General features: G+C 49.9%; 1 protein-coding gene across 2 annotated transcripts in view; it reads left to right on the top strand.

The window, feature by feature from the left end:
• TMPRSS9 (transmembrane serine protease 9) overlaps positions 1-20,731 on the top strand; it is a 67,381-nt gene that overhangs the window by 4,547 nt on the left and 42,103 nt on the right. The gene's annotated exons all lie outside the window — the stretch shown is intronic.

Genomic DNA, 20,731 nt, shown 5'->3' with positions numbered 1-20,731 from the left:
TGATTCCCCGTGCATCTGTGCGTGCAACTGTGGGTGGTGGAGCTGGTGCCTGGGGAGGCAGGACTGGACCCTGGGCACCAACACTGGGGCAGGGTTTAGAGCTCCTGGCCCTGTGCCCCTCGGTCCCCAAGGCTCACCTGGCTTAGCTGGGGAGCAGGGTTCTCGGGGAGCATAACAGAGAAGCTGCTCAGCAACGTGGAATAGTCACTGGAATTCCAAGAACTGTGTGTGTGTGTGTGTGTGTGTGTGTGTGTGTGTGTGTGTGTGAGTGAGAGAGAGAGAGAGAGAGAGAGCGCGCCTCAATCTCCTCCTCTGTAAATGGGCATACTGATATTAGCTGGACCTGCGTACCCTGAGATTATTGGGAGGGATGGATCAACTCTCGTAAGCCTGTGAGCCCTACACCAACAGGACGCTGTTGGGACCGAGCACCTGTAGTCCCAGCTACTCAGGAGGCTGAGATGGGAGGATTGTTTCAGTCCGGGAGTTGGAGGCTGCAGTGAGCTGTGATTGCACCACTGTACTCCAGCCTGGGTGACGGAGGGAGACCCTGTCTCAAATAAATAAATAATGAAAGATGGAGCAAGAGAAGAAATTTAGGAGCCCAAGAATGAAGCTGAGGCGAACCTTGGGGTTTAATTGAAGTTGATGGTTGAGGCAGCCCCTGCAGGCTGTTCTGAACCACTGATGTTTCTATGTGTGGCTCTGAAATGGATGCAGAGGATAACATACTCTGGGTAATCCACTCATAACTGCATAAGGCTTTCTTCGCTGTTGTTGCTTTGTAGAGATGGGGTCTCACTATGTTGCCCAGGCTGGTCTTGAATTCCTGGGCTCAAGGAATCCACCTTGACCTCCCAAAGTGCTGAAATTACAGGCGGGAGCCACGGCACCCAGCCTTTTGTTGTTTTGTTTATGCGTTACCTTTATTAATTAAAAAAAATTTGGGGGGATAATTTTAGTTGCGAAGATGGTACAGAGAGTCCCCGCACACACACCCTCCACCCGCTGTCGCCTTGCGTTGATACCTTTGACCACAGAACAAAGAGCAAAACTAAGGCATCCTCGTAGGTGCCGCACTCAGTCTTTCCCCCGATATTTCTGTTCTATGTTGGACTCTAGGATCCCACATTGCATTTAGGAGCTGTGTTAATTTTAAATGATACAACTCGTAAGCGCTTGGAAGGTTATTTTTTAATCTCTGCGTTTTTCTCTGTTTCCCTTGGTATCACTCATGTTTATCAGCGTTTTCCCTCCCACACGATTACTGACTCCCTTCTCCTCTGTCCACGTTATAAAGCTGAGAGAACACAAGATATCATTGCTGCAGATAGTTTTCTCACAAACACCTCTTCCCATGAAAGCTAACAAAAAGACCATAGACAAAATGAAAGAAAAAAAAAAGACCAAGCTTATTAAATTTCCTGTAGGCTTGCTGAGTGATTTATTTCATGATGTTGGGGTGATGGAGGAGGGGAGGTTTTCCCGGCTAGATTCAGGCCCGAGGACAGGTGACAGACAACAGCTGCCTGTTCCATAAACGGGCTTTGGCTGCCGTGGGACCAAAGATGGGGAATCGAATGGGATGGAGGTGTCCGAAAACTGTGATCGTCTTGGATTAGGTGAAGGAAAAAACGAACAAACCAACAAAAACAAAAAAAACTACACAGACAGGTGGGCAAGACAGTCAAAGCGCTGAGACTGAGGCTGGGGATGTGATGGTACCGGCTTGTAGTCCCAGCTGTTTGGGAGGCTGAGGCAGGAGGATCACTTGAGCACAGGAAGTTGAGACCAGCTGGGCAAGATAGCAAGACCCCATCTGTACAAAAAATTAAAAAATCAGCCAGGCATGGTGGTGTGCACCCGTAGCCCCAGCTACTTAGGAAGCTGAGGTGGGAGGATCGCTTCAACCCAGGAATTGGAGGCTGCAGTGAACTGTGATAACACCACTGCACTCCAGACTCTGTCTCAAAATAAATAAATAAATAATTTTTAAAAAGATAGGGAAAGAGAAGAAATTTGGAAGCTCAAGAATGAAGCTGAGGTGAACCTTTGGGTTTTATTGAAGCTGCTTAGAAAAAAAAGGGAACCCAAGGGCCCGAATTTCTCCTTGGAGAGGTTGAACCGTGGTTTTGAGTGACTAGAAAACATTAAAAGCAGAGATTGAGACCCTGTCTCTACCAAAAATTTTAAAAATTAGCCGGGTGTGGTGGCATGCGCCTGTAGTCCTAGCTACTCAGGAGGCTGAGATGGGAGGATTGCTTGAGCCCAGGAGGTTGAGGCTTCAGTGAGCTGTGATTGCATCACTGCACTCCTGCCTGGGTGACAGAGTGAAACCCTAGCTCAAAAAACAAAAAAGTAAATGAAAAAGAACACCAGACAGAAGATCCCTGGGACCTGCAGTCCTGTGTATTGGTTATTGGTTACTGTATAACAAATGTCTCCCAAATTTAGCCAACTGAAAAAACACATTTATTATGTCACAGTTTTTGTGGGGCAAGGATTTGGGAGGGATTTATCTGGGTGGTTCTGGCCCAGGGTCTCTCATGACGTTGCAGTTAAGACATAGGCCAGGGGCTGGGCATGGTGGCTCATGCCTGTAATCCCAGCACTTTGGGATGCCAAGGTGGGTGGATCACAAGGTCAGGAGATTGGGGCTAACACGGTGAAACCCCGTCTCTACTGAAAATTCAAAAAATTAGCCGGGCGTGGTGGTGGGCGCCTGTAGTCCCAGCTACTGGGGAGGCTGAGGCAGGAGAATGGTGTAAACCCGGGGGGCGGAGCTTGCAGTTAGCTGAGATCGTGCCACTGCACTCCAGCCTGGGAGACAGAGTGAGACTCCCTCTCAAAAAAAAATAAATAAATAAATAAGCCAGTGGCTAAGTCATGGTGGCATGTGCCTGTAATCCCAGCTACTAAAAATACAAAAAATTAGCTGGGCATGGTGGTGGATGCCTGTAGTCCCAGCTGCTCAGGAGGCTGAGGAGGAGAATGGCGTGAACCCAGGAGGTGGAGCTTACAGTGAGCCGAGATTGTGCCCCTGCACTCCAGCCTGGGCGACAGAGTGAGATGCTGTTTAAAAAAAAAAAAAAAAATACATGGGCCAGGGCTGCCTCATCTGAAAGCTCGTCTGGGGCAGGAGGAGCCACTCCCAAGCTGGTGCCCTCATGTGGCTGTTGGTGGGAGGCCTCAGTTCCTCATCACGTGGGAATCACCATAGTGTTGCTTGAGCATCCTGACAACATGGCTGCTTGCTTCGTCCAGGGCTAGTGATTCAAGGGAGAGAAAGAACAAAGCCATAGTGCTTCTATGATCTAACCTCAGAAGTCTAGCTCCATTTCTTCTGGCACATTCTATTCTTTACAAGTGAGTCAATAAGTCCAACACACACTCAAAGAGAGGGAAATTAGGCTCTGCTAGGTGAGGAGAGCAAATAATTTTGGGGGATATTTAGAAACCACCACATCTATAACCTTGGGCAAGTTACCTAACTTTTCTGTGCCTCCAATTCGTCTTTGGTCAGAATAGAACCAGTTTCACGAGAACTGCAGCAATAAATGAGATGATGACTGTAAATATTGTTTAATATAACACCTGTCACACAGAAAATGCTTATCTACCTTTTCCGAGATGGAGTCTTGCTCCATTGCCCAGGCTGGAGTGCGGTGGTGGAATCTCGGCTCCCTGCAACCTCTGCCTCCTGGGTTCAAGTGATTGTCCTGCCTTAGCCTCCCAAGTAGCTGGGATTACAGGTGTACACCACCATGACTGGCTTGCTTATTTATTTATTTATTTATTTATTTATCAGAGGGAGTCTTGCTCTGTCACCTAGGCTGGAGTGCAGTGACGCAATCTCGGCTCACTGCAAGCTCTGCCCCCCGGGTTTACACCATTCTCCTGCCTCAGCCTCCCAAGTAGCTGGGACTACAGGCGCTCGCCCCACGCCCAGCTAAGGTTTTGTATTTTTAGTAGAGACGGGGTTTCACCATGTTAGCCAGGATGGTCTCGATCTCCTGACCTCATGATCTGCCCGCCTCAGCCTCCCAAAGTGCTGGGATTACAGGCATGAGCCACTGCACCTGGCCCATGACTGACTAATTTTTGTATTTTTAGTGGAGACAGGTTTCACCATGTTGGCCAGGCTGGTCTCAAACACCCGACCTCACGTGATCCACCTGCCTCAGCCTCCCAAAATGTTGGGATTACAGGCATGAGCCACCATGCCTGGTCTTATCCACTTATTTTTATTAAAGGCACATTTTTCAGTGTTATAGCTCTTGAGGAATGATGTACCAGCTATAGTTATCAAAGTGTAACTCTCTGGATTTGTGGGGCTGGAGGTGCAGAGGGAAATAACTTGCTCTTTCTGGAAGCATTAGGCTACGGAATGGGGAGACAGCACGTGGTGGTTGCGCTTTTCCTGGCTCCCCTTTCCCAATGGTTAAGGGAAGACGAATGGGAATGAAGCAGCTCCAGGCTCTGCGTGTGGCAGAAACCATCCTACCATCTACTCGAATTTTGCAGTTTGTACAATTCGAGAGACAAAAAATAAAAATAAAAATAAAGCAGAGAATGTGAAAGGCACAGTAGGGTGACTGCCAGGAGGATATAGCTGAGTATGTCAGGCAGGAGACACAGCCTGTGCAAAGGCCCTGAGGCTGGACCATGCTGTGTGTGTTTGGGGATCAGCGAGGGGGCCAGTGCAGCTGGGGCTGAGGGAGGGAGGGGTTGGAGATGAGGATGGTTAGACCCAGTCGCTGTGGGGAGGTTTGGGCAGAGGCAGGACGGCATCTGACATAGGTCTTAGCTGTCTCCCTGAGGCTCCCCACTGAGAACAGACCCAGAAAGGGGAAGATGGAAATGGCATTTTGGGAGCCTGGGCAATGCTCGGCTTAGACCGGGCTAAACATGGCGTAGGGGCCCAATTCTAGATTTACCCTGCAGACAGCCCGACAATGTTTTTGGATGGACTGGGTTTGGGATGTGCCAGGGCATCAAGGATAAACCCAGTTTATTTTTTATTTTTTATTTTATTTTTATTTTTAGACAGAGTCTTGCTCTGTCACCCAGGCTGGAGCACAGTGGTACAATTTCAGCTCACTGCAACCTCCGCCTTTCGGGTTCAAGCGATTCTCCTGCCTCAGCCTCCTGAGTAGCTGGGATTACAGGTGTGTGCCCCTGCACCCAGCTAATTTTGTATTTTTAGTACAGATGGGGTTTCACCATGTTGGCCAGGCTGGTCTCGAACTCCTGACTTCAGGTGATCCACCCACCTCGGCCTCCCAAAGCGCTGGGATTACAGACGTGAGCCACTGCGCCCAGCCAAACCCAGGTTTTAAAAAAAAAATTTTGTACCCAAGTGACTATAAAAGTGAAGCTGCTGTCTGAACTGGGAAGACTGTGGGAGGAGCAGGTATTTTTGTGAAGATGAGAAGAGTGAGGAGGGATATGAGAGCTCAGTTTGGTCAGTGTCAAATTTAAGAAGCCTGTTAATGATTATATTAGCTTTTGTCTGCTTTTTTTTTTTTTTTTTTTTTTTGAGACGGAGTCTCGCTGTATCGCCCAGGCTGGAGTGCAGTGGCCGGATCTCAGCTCACTGCAAGCTCCGCCTCCCGGGTTTTTACGCCATTCTCCTGCCTCAGCCTCCCGAGTAGCCGGGACTACAGGCGCCCGCCACCTCGCCCGGCTAGTTTTTTGTATTTTTTAGTAGAGACGGGGTTTCACCGTGTTAGCCAGGATGGTCTCGAACTCCTGACCTCGTGATCCGCCCGTCTCGGCCTCCCAAAGTGCTGGGATTACAGGCTTGAGCCACCGCGCCCGGCCATTTGTCTGTTTTTTTAAGACAGGGTCTTGCTCTGTCACCCCCACCCAGGCTGCAGTGTAGTGGCTTGATCACAGCTCACTGCAGCCTCAACCTCCTGGGCTCAAGTGATCCTCCTGCCTCAGCCTCCCAGGTAGCTGGGACTACAGGTGTGTGCTACCACCCTGGCTAATTTTTGATTTTTTTTTTTTTTTTTTTTTTGGTAGAGATGGGGTCTCATTATGTTGCCCACACTAATCTCAAACTCCTGGGTTCAAGTGATCCTCCTACCACAGCCTCCCAAAGTGCTGGGATTACAGACCTGAGCCACTGCATCTGACCTAGTTTTCTGCAAATTACCGCAAATGTAGCAACTCGAAACAGCTCCTGTTTACTGTCTCATGGTTTTGTGGTTTCTGTGGGTTGCATGTCTGGGCATGGTTTGGCTGGTTTCTCTGCTCAGGGTCTGACAAGGCTGCAATCAGAGTGTTGGCTGGGCTGTGATCTCATCAGAAACTCAACTGAGGATGGCAAAGCACAGTGGCTCATGCCTGTAATCCCAGCACTTTGGGAGGCCAAGGCTGGCAGATCACTTGAGGTCAGGAGTTCAAGACCAGCCTGGGCAACATAACGAAACCCCATCTGTACTGAAAATACAAAAATTAGCAAGGTGTGGTGGTGTGCACCTGTAATCCCAGCTAGTTGGGAGGCTGAGGCAGGAGAATTGCATGAACCCAGGAGGCAGAGATTGCAGTGAGCTAATATTGTGCCACTGCACTCTAGCCTCGGTGACAGAGACTTCATTTAAAAATATATATATATATATATATATATATATATCCCAGACTGGACAACACAGCAAGACCTCGTCTCTACAAAAATTAAAAAAAAAAAGAAAAACCCAGCGTGGTAGCATGTACTTGTCCCATCTACTCGGGAGGCTGAGGCAGGAGAATCACTTGAGCCCAAGAGTTCAAGGCTGCAGTGAGCCGCGATTGCACCACTGCACTTCAGCCTGGGTGACGGAGCCAGACCCTAACTCAAAAAGAAAAAACTGCGTGACAATATTATGTATCTTGATGACCGAGGTTTTTGGAGCTCACTTTAATTTTTCTCCTAAGGCCAATACCTCCCTCCCGTCACCCTACTCCCTGGCCCCGGATGTCCTCTGCGAAGGCTCTGAGCCCGAAGCTCACTCCTGTTTGAAAACAGACACTGGCAGGTCTCAGAGTGGCATTAAGGACACGCTGGCCCTGAACCAAGACTCCCCAGCTGGTCTCATCTGGAGGCTGGAAACAGACATTGCTCCTGCCTCGTTCACAGTCACTCATGGCTCTGCTCACAAAGTCCTTGCTTGTCCCTCCTTGGGGGCCCCCATATGGCTCCAGATGGTTCCTGACAGATGAAGACAGAAGTGGGTAGGTTGACCAGATGTCCCAGGTTCCAGGTTAAAACTGGAATAGCTGCTGGGCGCAGTGGCTCACGCCTGTAACCCCAGCACTTTGGGAGGCTGAGGCAGGTGGAATGCCTGAGCTCAGGCGTTTGTGACTACCCTGGGCAACACGGCAAAACCCCGTCTCTACTGAAATACAAAAGAAAAAAAAATTAGTCGGATATGGTGGTGGTGGGCACCTATAATCTCAGCTACCTGGGAGGCTGAGGCAGGAAAATTGCTCAAACCCAGGAGGTGGAGGTTGCAGTGAGCCAAGATCATGCCACTGCACTCCAGCCTGGGTGACAGAGCAAGACTCCCTCTCAACAACAACAAAACCAAAAAAACAAAAAACAAAAAAACACAAAACTAGCCTTGAGCAAACCAGGACCAGGACAACTGGTCACCCCAAAGCAAACTGAGTCACTGGGTGACAGGGACTTTCACCCCATTACCACCATGTTGAGATGAGAGTAGGACCTCCTGCCTCCCAACTGGGCCAGAGGATGCCGGGAAAGTGGCATCTGTTGGGTTAGAGGCTGGTTGAGCCACAGGCTCCATTTGGAGACATCGATGCCAATGGTTCATTATTTTGGTGCGATCTCAGTTCACTGCAACCTCCGCCTCCTGGGTTCAAGCTGGAATTATAGGCGCCCGCCACCATGCCTGGCTAATTTTTGTATTTTTAGTAGAGATGGGGGCCGGGCTGGTCTTAGACTCTTGACCTCAAGTGATCCACCTGCCTTGACCTCCCAAAGTCCTGGGATTACAGGCATGAGCCACCATGCCTGGCCTATCCTTTTCTCTTCCCTGTATCTTGGTGCACAGTTCAGATCTGAGATCCCACGTCCATCCTTCTCAAAGCTTTTTCCTGTAACACGGGTGGGCGAGTCTCCTCCTACTGATCTCTTTGGTTTTATAGCGACACATTTTTCTTTTTGGTTTGCCTAGGGGCATTCTCACGTATCTCTCAAACCCGGCCGGTAACTTACCCTCCTACGTTGCTTTAAAAAAAATATAAATGATACCTCCTTTTGTCAAGGGCTTCCTCCCACTTCAAGGTCACCGGTGAACCTCCGTGCCCACTCTTGTTTCTCAAAATGGGCTATCTTCCCTCCTTCTACCTGTGTATTTCATTCTCTCCCACCCCCAGTCTTTGGAAAAAAAGATAATAAAACTCTAGAAGATATTTTGTACTCTGAGATTAGCGGTGTGAAGGACCTTCCAGAACCTTCTCTCTCTGCCTTTCTCTGAATTAAAATGCCCGCTTGTCTGAGACCGGCTGTCTCCACTGCATCTGAGTGATAAGATAAAGATTCATCGAAACGGGCAGGTTTTATTTTTGGTCTGCCCAGCACTAAATGATTTTGTTTTGGCTGACTTTTTTGTTTTTTTAAAAACCCTAAACGGACTTTGCAGCTTAGTAAGAATTTATTTCAATTTAGAAATATGGGTGTTCTAAACTCTTTTTTTTTTTTTTAATTTAAAAAAATTTATTTTTTCCTGAGACAAGGTCTTCCTCTATCACCCAGGCTGGAGTGCAGTGGCACAATCGCAGCTCACTGCAGCCTCGACCTCCTGGGTATAAGTGATCTTTCTGCCTCAGCCTCCAAAAGTAGCTGGGACCACAGATGTGCACCACCACGCCTGGCTAATTATTTTTATTTTTTGTGGAGATGGGGATCTTGCTATGTTGCTCATGCTGGTCTAAACTCCTGGCCTCAAGTGATCCTCCCTCCTTGGCCTCCCAAGGTGCTGGGATGACAGGTGTGAGCCACTGCGCCTAGCCAGAAACTTGGGTTTTAAATGGACTTTGCATTATAATGAGATGGGTAATTCACCCAGGATGAATTCAGCCTTCAGCTTTTGCTTTCTTTTTTTATTTTTATATATTTATTGATTTTTGAGACACAGTCTCACTCTGTTGCCCAGGGCTGGAGTGCAGTGGAGCAGTCTGGGCTCACTTCAACCTCTACCTCCCAGGTTCAAATGATTCCCATGCCTCAGCCTCCCAAGTAGCTGGGATTACAGGTGCACGCTTGGCTAATCTTTTGTGTGTGTGTTTTTAGTAGAGATGGGGTTTTGTTATGTTGGCCAGGCTGGCCTCAAATGCCTGGCCTCAAGTGATCCTCCCACTTTGGCCTCCCAAAGTGCCAGGATTACAGGCGTGTGCCACCACTCCCAGCTAATTTTTGTATTTTTAGTAGAGACGGGGTTTCGCCGTGTTGGCCAGGGTGGTCTCGAACTCCTGGCTTCAAACGATCCACCCATCTCAGCCTCTTAAGGTGCTGGGATTACAGGCATGAGCCACGGTGCCCGGCCAGCTTTTGCTTTCTTTGCCGTACACGTGGCCTAGGGAGGTTGCAGCTTGGAGGTTTTCAGCCAACTTTTTGCGAAGCTAATACACACCATGCTGATTTATTCTTGGGTAAACTTGTCAGCTTTTCCCTGAAGCAACAAATGCTTTTGTCTGCACCAGCTATTTGCAAAGTACTTTACAGGGAGATTTGAGCAAGGCAGAGAGGTAAACAAGGCTCGTGTCTATCCTTGAGGAGTTGAGAGGAGTCTAGAAGGTTGTGTACGTTGGGCGCATCTGGGCAGTGCCTTATAACATTTTCCCAAGTTACGGAACTGACGCCTCCGCGGCTTCACTGCTTCTCAAGTTACTGCATCAGCACCAAAGACTCCTTTTTCTTGTATTCACGGTGACAAGGAGAGGCTCAAAATCCTGCCTGTCCATTAATTTCTTGCTGATTTCTCTCAACAATCTTTTTTTTTTTTTTTTAAATAAGAGAGGTAGGGCGCAGTGGCTCACGCCTGTAATCCCAGCACTTTGGGAGGCCAAGGCCGGTGGATCACCTGAGGTCAGGAGATCGAGACCAGCCGACCAATATGGTGAAACCCTGTCTCTACTAAAAATACAAAAATTAGCTGGGTGTGGTGGTGGACACCTGTAGTCCCAGTAACTTGGGAGGCTGAGGCGAGAGGATCGCTTGAACCCGGGAGGCGGAGGTTGCAGTGAGCTGAGATTGTGCCACTGCACTCCAGCCTGGAGACAGAGCGAGACTCCGTCTCAAAAAAACAAAACAAAACAAACAAACAAAAAAACACCCCTCAAAAACCCAAAGACCCTGTTTGAGGCCCCTGCATTGTTCTGGTTGTCTCTGGGAAGCCCCTAACCAGGCTTGGAAGAAGTTCTTGCAGGAAGGTTTCTTCTCTGACCACCGGCTGGCTCTGGCCTCTTGCCCATGAGCCTCTACGGCCTTGGTGGGATGGACGCTGAGTGCCTAAGCCTGATGTTGTGTTGCTTGTGTTGTTTTTTTTTTTTTTTGAGACGGAGTCTCGCTCTGTCGCCCGGGCTGGAGTGCAGTGGCCGGATCTCAGCTCACTGCAAGCTCCGCCTCCCGGGTTTACGCCATTCTCCTGCCTCAGCCTCCCGAGTAACTGGGACTACAGGCGCCCGCCACCTCGCCCGGCTAATTTTTTGTATTTTTTTTTAGTGGAGACGGGGTTTCACCGTGTTAGCCAGGATGGTCTCGATCTCCTGACCTCGTGATCCGCCCGTCTCGGCCTCCCAAAGTGCTGGGATTACAGGCTTGAGCCACCGCGCCCGGCCATACTTGTGTTGTGTTGATTGCATTGTGTTCTTCTCTAGACAGCAGCAAAGGAGGCGAAGAGCGTTTCCTTTAGGGACCATCCTTGTAGCAGTTGCTGCTCTCTGCCTTGGTTTGTTCACAACCTATATATCCTGGCGCCAACTGGCGCAGAACTTGGCTCCATGACTAAACAGGTCCCGTGGAGGAGCTGGCGCTGGGTGGGGCTGTGCCAGACGCACTCTGGTGTCCGCTGAGGCCTTCCCTGGTGGAGACTCCTGCCCCCCACTCTGTCCCCTTCTGGTCTCTTCCTCCACGGCACCGACCTCTTCCTTCTGTTGGCCACCAAGAGGGTGGCCAATGACCCCACGTCTACACGTGGCAGTTTAGGAGCCCCACTGGGAAGAAGGCGTCTCCGTCTCTGCTTCTGTTAGTTGAACCATAAGAAACTGATCTTGTTCTGTAGACTTTAGTCTTAAAAAGTGGCAGTTTTATAAAGTTGAAACTCAAGGATCCAAAAGAACTTGGTGGTCTGCTTTGGTCATATGCAACCTCTTGGGTCCATCACTGATGGGGATGGAGGGGTGGGCACTGTGATTGCCAGGTCAGGGTGCAGTGTGGACCAATCACTGTTGGGGATGCAGGGACGGATACTGTGATTGGCAGGCCAGGGTCTAGTGTGGACCAATCACTGATGGGGATGCAGAGGCGGATACTGTGATTGGCAGGCCAGGGTCTAGTGTGGACCAATCACTGGGTGGAGATGGAGGAGTGGATACTGTGATTGGCAGGCCAGGGTCTAGTGTGGACCAATCACGGGGTGGAGATGGAGGGGTGGAAGCTGTGATTGGCAGGCTTGTGTTCAGTGTGGACCAATCACTGATGGAGAGAGAGGGAGTAAACATTGTGATTGGCAGACCTGGTGGCTAGCACCATGATTGGCCACCCCACCAGGACAGCAGGGATGAGGTGGACCTTCATTGAAGAAAGGGATGCTGGGCAGACAAAAATGACATTGCCACCACACATACCCTAGAAAATTACAATTGAAGAGATAAAGTCGATCAATGACCTGGGGAAACTGAGGCCTGGAGAATTTCATTGCCTTGCTGGGAGTCTTGGAAGTCTCAGGGTGAAGTGAGGATCTGGATATTACGAGTTGGACAGCTCCCATTTGCAGGGTGCTCCTCCTGTAAAGATGCCAGATGCGCAGTAAACCGTTCAGCTCTCTCCAAAGTCAGCATCGAGGAGCATTGCCCCTGGGAGCCTGTGTTGGCTTCCTGATGCTGCTGGAATAAGATGGGCCTCCCCGGGCCAAAGTCAAGGTGTGGGCAGGGCTGGTCCCTCCTGGGGGCTCCAGGCGAGAATCTGTTCCCGCCTTTCCCAGCGTCTAGAGGCACCTACATCCCTCGCTCGGGGCCCCTTCCTCTCCCTTCATAGCCACAGCATAACCTCCTCCAGTCTCCCTGACTGTCCCCTCCCACCTCCTCTCGTGAGGACACTGTGGGGATATCAGGCCCCCCAGATCATCAGGATTATCTCTCGTCTCCATGTCCTTCACTCAGTGCCACCTGCAGAGTCATTTTGACCATGGAAGGCACCATATTTACAGATTCTGGGATTAGGAACTGGATGTCAGAGTCATTATTCTGCAGCCACAGAACCCACTCAAGATGTCATTTCTCTTTTTTTCTTTTTGAGACAGTCTTGCTCTGTTGCCCAGGCTGCAGTGCAGTGGCACAACCTTGGCTCACTGAAACCTCCGCCTCCCAGGTTCAAGCGATTCTCCTGCCTCAGCCTCTTGGGTAGCTGGGATTTCAGGCATGCACCACCATGCCCGGCTAATTTTTGTATTTTTAGTAGAGATGGGGTTTCGTCATGTTGGCCAGGCTGGTCTCAAACTGACCTCAAATGATCCACTCTCCTTGGCCTCCCAAAGTGCTGAGATGACAGGCATGAGTCCAAGATGCATTTCTAGGAATGTACCCAGAGACACTGTCAGATTCTCTGGACCGAGGAGTCAAGGCCCTTTCTGAGCTGTGGTTCAAAGGAAGATTCTGCTGCCTGATTTCTGCCCGCTCTCCACCAGGCCTGCCAGCTGCCAGGATGCAATTTCTCTGGCTTCTGAGGAGGGCCAGGCAGGGTCGTGCCGGGGCAGAGGCTCACCAGCACGTGTCTGACCCAGTGTGCCCAGAACCCGAGAAGCTGGAGTGGCCACAGGCTGGCTTCTCCTGAGTCCCTTTCTGTTCACAGATCCCCACTCCTGGCTATCTGCATGTGGTCATTTCTGCATGGAGACAGTTTAGGTATGCCCCACAGTGGATGTCCCTGGGGCTCTTGGCTCTATTGTTACTGGCCACCGGCTCTCACAGCTCACATTTCAGTCCTGCATATGTCAGTTCCTCGTACTTTCTTTCTTTCTTTTTTATTGTGTATATGTATGTATGTATGTATTTGAGATGGGGTCTCACTATGTTGCCCAGGCTGGTCTCAACCTCCTGGGCTCAAGCAGTCCTTCTGCCTCAGCCTCCCAAAGTGCTGGTATTACAGGCATGAGCCACCACACCTGGTCTTCCTTTCTTTCCTTCTTCCTTTCCCTCCCCTTCCCCCCTCCTTTCCGCCTTCTTCCTCCCCTCCCCTCCCTCCCTCCCCTCCCTCCCTCACTTCCTCCCTTCTTCCCTCCCTCCATCTTTCCTTCTTCCCTCCCTCCATCTTTCCTTCTTCCCTCCCTCCATCTTTCCTTCTCTCTCTCTCTCTTTTATTTTTTTTTCTGAGACAGGGTCTCACTCTGTCACCCAAGCTGGAGTGCAGTGGTGTGATCATAGCTCACTGCAGCCTCGACCTCCCAGTCTCAAGTGATCCTCATGCCTCAGCCTCCCAAGTAGCTGGAACTACAGATATGTTCCACTATGCCTGGCTAATTTTTAACATTTTTTTTGCAGAGACAGGGTCACACTCTGCCACCCAGGCTGGCACAATCATAGCTCATTACAGCCTCGATCTCCTGGGCCCATGTGATTGACCCTCCCGCCTCAGCCTCCTGAGTAGCGGAGACTGCTGAAATGCACCACCATGAAAGGTCAATTTTAAAATTTTACATTTTGTGGCCGGGCGCGGTGGCTCAAGCCTGTAATCCCAGCACTTTGGGAGGCCAAGATGGGCGGATCACGAGGTCAGGAGATCGAGACCATCCTGGCTAACATGGTGAAATCCCGTCTCTACTAAAAAATACAAAAAAATAACCAGGCAAGGTGGCGGCCGCCTGTAGTCCCAGCTACTCAGGAGGCTGAGGCAGGAGAATGGTGTGAACCCGGGAGGCGGAGCTTGCAGTGAGCTGAGATCTGGCCACTGCACTCCAGCCCGGGCGACAGAGCGAGACTCTGTCTCAAAAAAAAAAAAAAAAAAAAAAAATTTACATTTTGTAGAGATGGGGTCTCACTATGTTGCCCAGGCTGGCCTCAAACTCCTGGCCTCAAGCGATTCTCTTGCCTTGGCTTCCCAAAGTGTTGGAATGACAGGCGTGAGCTGCCACACCTGACCCCCCTTTTCCTTATAAATTAGCCAGTCTCAGGTATTTCTTTACAGCAGGACAAAAATGGACTCAGACAACTGTGTTTAGGCATTACTTATAGGGTGACAACTGTCCTGGTTTGATTGGAATTGAGTGGTTTCCTGAGACATGGGACTTTCAGTGCTGAATAGGGACAGTCCTGGGCAAACTGGGACCATTGGTCCCTGTAAATGTTGATGGGATACTGTGTCAGTCTGTTCTCATGCTGCTAATAAAAGCATACCCAAGGCTGGGCACGGTGGCTTACGCCTGTAATCCCAGCACTTTGGGAGGCTGAGGTAAGTGGATCACGAGGTCAGGAGTTCAAGGACCAGCCTGGCCAATATGGTGAAACCCTGTCTCTACTAAAAATTAAAAAATTACCCAGGTGTAGTGGTGCACGCCTATAGTCCCAGCTACTCGGGAGGCTGAGGCAGAATTACTTGAAAATGGGAGGCACATGTTGCAGTGAGCTGAGATTGTGCCACTGCACTCCAGCCTGGGCGACAGAGTAAGACTCCATCTAAAAAAAAAAAAAAAAAAAAAAAAAAAAAAAAAACAACAACAACAACAACAACAAAACAACAACAAACCTACCTGAGACTAGGTAATTTATAAATGAAAAAGGGGTTTAATTGACTCACAGTTCAGCATGGCTGGGAGGCCTCAGGAAACTTACAATCATGGCGGAAGGGGAAGCAAACATGTCCTTCACATGGTGGCAGGAGAGAGAAGAATGAAAGCCCAGCAAAGGGGAAGCCCTTTATAAAACCATCAGATCTTGTGAGAACTCACTACTATGAGAACAGGATAGGGGAAAGTAGCCCCGTGATTTAATGATCTCCACCTGGTCCCTCCCATGACATGTGGGGATTATGGGAACTACAACTGAAGATGAGATTTGGGTGGGGACACAGCCAAACCCTATCAGATACCTGGAGGGAGAAATCAAGAATGTAGGTGGCAAAGCTTTCTAAATGTGCTCGATGTGGAACAGCTCTCCAGCAACGTGTGTCCTCAGACAACACCTGAGCTTCTAAGTGTGGTGCACAGCAGCCTTCCAGATGGGGCTGTTGGGCCTTCCTGCCACCCCTCTCACAGTTCTCCTATACCCTGCCCAACACTAGGCCCTGACGTTCCCTAAACTCTTCCCTCCCTCCCTCCTTCTCTCTCTCTCTTTCTTTTTTTTCTCTCTCTCTCTCTCTGTTTCTCTCTCTCTCTCATTTTCTCTTTTCTCTTTCTCTCTCTTTCTTTTCTCTTGCCCATCAAGTGCAGTGGCACAGTCACACCTCACTGCAGTCTCAACCTCCTTGGTTCACAGATCCTCAGCCTCCTGAGTAGCTGGAACTACAGGTGCATGCCACCACGCCCAGCTAATTTTTCTATTTTTTATAGAGCTAGGGTCTTACTATGTTGCCCAGGCTGGTCTCGAACTCCCATAGTGCTCAGCGTCCCATAGTGCCTCAGCCTCCCGTGGTGCTGGGATTACAGGCATGAGCCACTGCACCTGGCCAGTTGTAATTAACTTTAGTTTTAATAGCCATATGGGGCCAGTGGCTGCCATTTTGGACCTTGCTGGTGTAGTTGTATGACTGTTTATGCTCTCAGCTCCCACTTAGTGGGAGAATCATGCAGAGTCATGAGACTGACGCAAGAGGATCATTTAAGCCCAAGAATTTGAGACTGCAATGAGCTACAATTGTGCCACTGCACTCTAGCCTGGGCCACAGAGTGAAACCCTATCAAAAAAAAAAAAAAAAAAAAAAAAAACCAGGTGAAGTGGCTCATGCCTGTAATCCCAGGACTTTGGGAGGCCAAGGTGGGCAGATCATTTGAGGTCTGGAGTTCAAGACCAGCCTGGTCAACATGACAAACCGTGTCTCTACTAAAAAAAAAAAAAAAGAAAAAGAAAAATTAGCCAGGCATGGTGGCATGTGCCTGTAATCCCAGCTACTGGGGAGGCCGAGGAGGTAGAATTGCTTGAACCTGAGAGGCAGAGGTTGCAGTGAGCCAAGGTTGTGCCACTGCAGTCCAGCCTGGGTGACAGAGCAAGACTCCACCAAAAAAACAAAAAAAAAATCAAAAAAACAGTGGATTCTTCCCCAGTCGAGCCTCAGATGAGAATGCAGCCCAGCTAACACCTGGGTTGCAGCCTTATGAGACCCTGAGCAGAAGGCCCAGCTAAACCCTGTCAGACTCCTGACCCCAGGAAATGAGGATGTAACAAGTGCATGTTGTTGGCAGCTGCTAAGTTTGTGCTGATTTGTTACACAGCAGTAGCTGACTAATACACTTTCTCTACATTAGTCTTGACTTCTTTGCTCCTGCCACAGGGATTCTAGATACTTTATCCCTGCCATGTAGAATCCGTTCCTTCCACTGGATGCTTACTCAATTCCTATTTATCCTTCTGAACTTGGATAACTCATCACTCTCTCGGAAAACCGTCCCCTGACCGCCTGTCTAAATCAAAGACCCCTGTACACAGATTCGAAGTTCCTGGTTGTGCTTCTAGTTTTGAGCCATCCTTGGAGCATCGTGTTAATGGATCTGGGCCTCTTCCACTCAGATGTAAACTCTCTGAGCTCAGAGAATCGTATCTGTCTCATTCAGGGTACAACGCAGCCAGACCTGGCCCATCGTAAAGGTTGGCTGGATGGAGACCGAAATGAATGGCCCTTCTATATTTGATGCTAAATAGCCGTGGAGTCCTTTCTGTGAACCAATGATGGTGATGACAAGACCATTTAGAGAACACAGGAATCCTCAGAAAACCTGCGGGGCAGGGTCAGCAGAGGCAGCTGGGGTTGAATGAACACAGTGTGTGGGTGTGTGTGTGTTGAGGAGTGAGCTCATGCTCTAAATGTGCCTTTTCCAGCTCGAATCACAGAAGGGAATCTTGGTGTCTTTTGTTTCTAAACCATCCATCAAGTGATTCTTGGAGATTCTCTGGCTCCTCTGAAGGCCGTTCAACTCAAGTGTAAGAGTAAACGGGAAAGTGTGGTGCGGCCTCACTCCCCGCCACCCCTGCCTCTCTCTCTGCTACCCCTGCCTCTCTCTCCACTGCCCCTGCCTCGCTCCCCACCGCCCCTGCCTCGCTCCCCACCGCCCCTGCCTCGCTCCCCACCGCCCCTGCCTCGCTCCCCACCGCCCCTACCTCGCTCCCTACTGCCCCTGCCTCGCTCCTCACTGCCCCTGCCTCTCTCTCCACCGCCCCTGCCTCGATCCCCGCCGCCCCTGCCTCGATCCCTGCCGCCCCTACCTCACTCCCCATCAATCCTGGTACATCTCTCCTTTCTCGTTGGCTCTGGATGGTGGCGGCCAGGCATGGAGTGGCCCTTCCCAGAGGGACACGTTCCCCTAAGGAGGGAAGATTCTGGCTGGGCCCCAGCATAGGATTGCCAGACTCAGCAGTAAAACATTCAGCACACTCGGAGACATTAGAATTTCAGACATGTATTTATTCATTCATCCATTATTTTGACACGGAGTCTCACTCTGTCACCCAGGCTTGAGTGCAGTGGCACAATCTCGGCTCACTGCAACCTCTGCCTCCCGGCTTCAAGAGACTGACCTGTCTCAGGCTCCCGTGTAGCTGGGACTACAGGTGTGCAACATCATACCTGGCTAATTTTTGTATTATTATTATTTTTTTAGATGGAGTTTTGCTCTCTTTGCTCAGGCTGGGGTGCAATGGCACGATCTCAGCTCACCGCAACCTCCTGCTCCCGGGTTCAAGCGATTCTCCTGCCTCAGCCTCCTGAGTAACTGGGATTATAGGCATGTGCCGCCACGCCCAGCTAATTTTGTATTTTTAGTAGCGATGGGGTTACTAGAGATGGGGTTTCACTGTTGGTCAGGCTGGTCTCGAACTCCTGACCTCAGGTGATCCACATGCCTCAGCCTCCCAGAGTGTTGGGATAACAGGCATGAGCCACAGCACCCAGCCAGAATTTCAGATTAATAACCAAAACATTTCTTTTTTAAACAGGGTCTCACTCTGTGTCGCCCAGGCTGGAGTGCTCACTGCAGCCTCTACCTCTGGGGTTCAAGTGATTTTCCTGCCTCATCCACCCAAGAAGCTGGAATTACAGGCATGCGTCAACATACCCGGCTAATTTTTGTAGTTTTGTTAGAGACGGGTTTTCACCATGTTGGCCAGGCTAGTCTCAAACTCCTGATGTCAGGGGATCTGCCCACCTCGGCCTCCCAAAGTGCTGGGATTACAGGCGTGAGCCACCGCGCCTGGCCAAAACATTTTTTTAGTAGGAGAATGTCCCAAATTTCGCACGAGAGAGACATACTTATACTAAAATACAGATTAGGTACAGAATTCTCCAGAGACAGGACCAGATGAGTGGATACACAGACACATACACACAGATGCGTACACACACACAGATGCGACGCACACATGCACACACACACACGCACACACACATGCACACACACAGACACAGACCCCACATATGCACCCACACCCACACATGCACACACACAGACCCACACATGTACACACACATGCACACACAAGCAGATGCACACATATACAGACGCGCACACACACAGACGCACACATGCACACAGACCCACACATGCACACACACACACAAATGCACACATACACATATACAAATGCACACAGACACACATGCACACACAGATACAGACCCACACATACACACACAGATGCACACACGCACGCACAGATGCACACATGCACACACATACACACACATGCACACACACAGATTGAGATTTATTTTAAAGATTTGGCTCACACCACCGAGGGGCTGCAGGTCTGGAATCTGCAGGGCAGGCTGGAGACCTTGGGAAGAGCCGATGCTGCAGTCTCAAGCCCAAAGGCCATCTGGAGGCAGATTTCCCTCCTCCTGGGGAACCTCAGTCTTTTAAGGCCTTCAACTGATTGGGTGAGGCCCACCACATTACTGCTTTATTCAATATCTACTGATTTAAATGTTAATTGGGCCGGGCACGGTGACTCATGCCTCTAATCCCAGCACTTTGGGAGGCCGAGGCAGGTGGATCACCTAAGGTCAGGAATTCCAGACCAGCCTGGCCAACATGGTGAAACCTCATCTCTACTAAAAATACAAAAATTAGCCAGGCATGGTGGCAGGCACCTGTAATTCCAGCTACTTGGGAAGCTGAGGCAGGAGAATTGCTTGAACCTGGGAGGCAGAGGTTGCAGTGAGCCGAGATTGTGCCACTGCACTCCAGCCTGCGACAGAGCAAGAATCTGTCTTAAAAAAAAAAAAAAAAAAAAAAGTTAATTGGACTGGATGCAGTGGTTCACACCCATAATCCCGGCAGTTTGAGAGGCTGAGGCAGGAGGATGGCTTGAAGCCAGTAGTTCCAGACCAGCCTGGGCAACATAGCAAGACCCCATCGCTACAAAAAAAAATTATTTAAAAAATTTTCTTAGAGACCGGGTCTCCCTACGTGACCCAGGCTGGTCTTGAGCTCTGGGCTCCAGTGATCCTCCCATCTCGGCCTCCCAAGGTGCTGGGATTACAGGCGTGAGCCACTGCACCCTGATTCTACAAAGAAATTTTTTAACTTAGCTGCTGTAGTGGTATACATCCATATTCCAGCTACTCCGGAGGCTGAGGTGGGAGGATCGCTTGAGCCCAGGAGGTCGAGGCTGCAGTGAGCTGTGGTCACACCACTGCACTCCAGCCTGGGTGACAGAGTGAGACCCCCGTCTCAAAACAATAAAAATAAATACATAGATATTAATTGTATCTAAAACTTACCTTCACAGCAACAGCTAGAATAATGTTTGACCAACCAACCAAAGCCAGGCCAAGGTATTGCATAGAGTTAACCGTCCCAGGGACACACTTAGGCTACAAAAGGATGTTTGATTATCTGAAACTCAAGCTCCATGGGGTGTTCTGTATCTCATCTGCCCACCTAGGCCTGGTTTTCATCCCCACAGGCGTCCAGAACAACTCCACTCCCTCCAGAGAAGCCCTTGGCCACGTGGGCACGTCCATGGGACCCAACCTGGGGAAACAGAATGGCATTGTTCCCCTAGCTTCCTTTTCTGTGGGTTCCTTTTTTTTTTTTTTTTTTTTTTGAGATGGAGTCTCACTCTGTCGCCCGGGCTGGAGTGCAGTGGCCGGATCTCCGCTCACTGCAAGCTCTGCCTCCCGGGTTCACACCATTCTCCTGCCTCAGCCTCCCGAGTAGCTGGGACTACAGGCGCCCACCACCTCGCCTGGCTAGTTTTTTGTAATTTTTAGTAGAGACGGGGTTTCACCGTGTTAGCCAGGATGGTCTCGATCTCCTGACTTCGTGATCCGCCCGTCTCGGCCTCCCAAAGTGCTGGG

The sequence above is a fragment of the Chlorocebus sabaeus genome, chromosome 6, assembly GCF_047675955.1.
Source record: "Chlorocebus sabaeus isolate Y175 chromosome 6, mChlSab1.0.hap1, whole genome shotgun sequence".
Classification (NCBI taxonomy): domain Eukaryota; kingdom Metazoa; phylum Chordata; class Mammalia; order Primates; family Cercopithecidae; genus Chlorocebus; species Chlorocebus sabaeus.
This window is presented reverse-complemented; position numbering and strand designations above follow the sequence as displayed.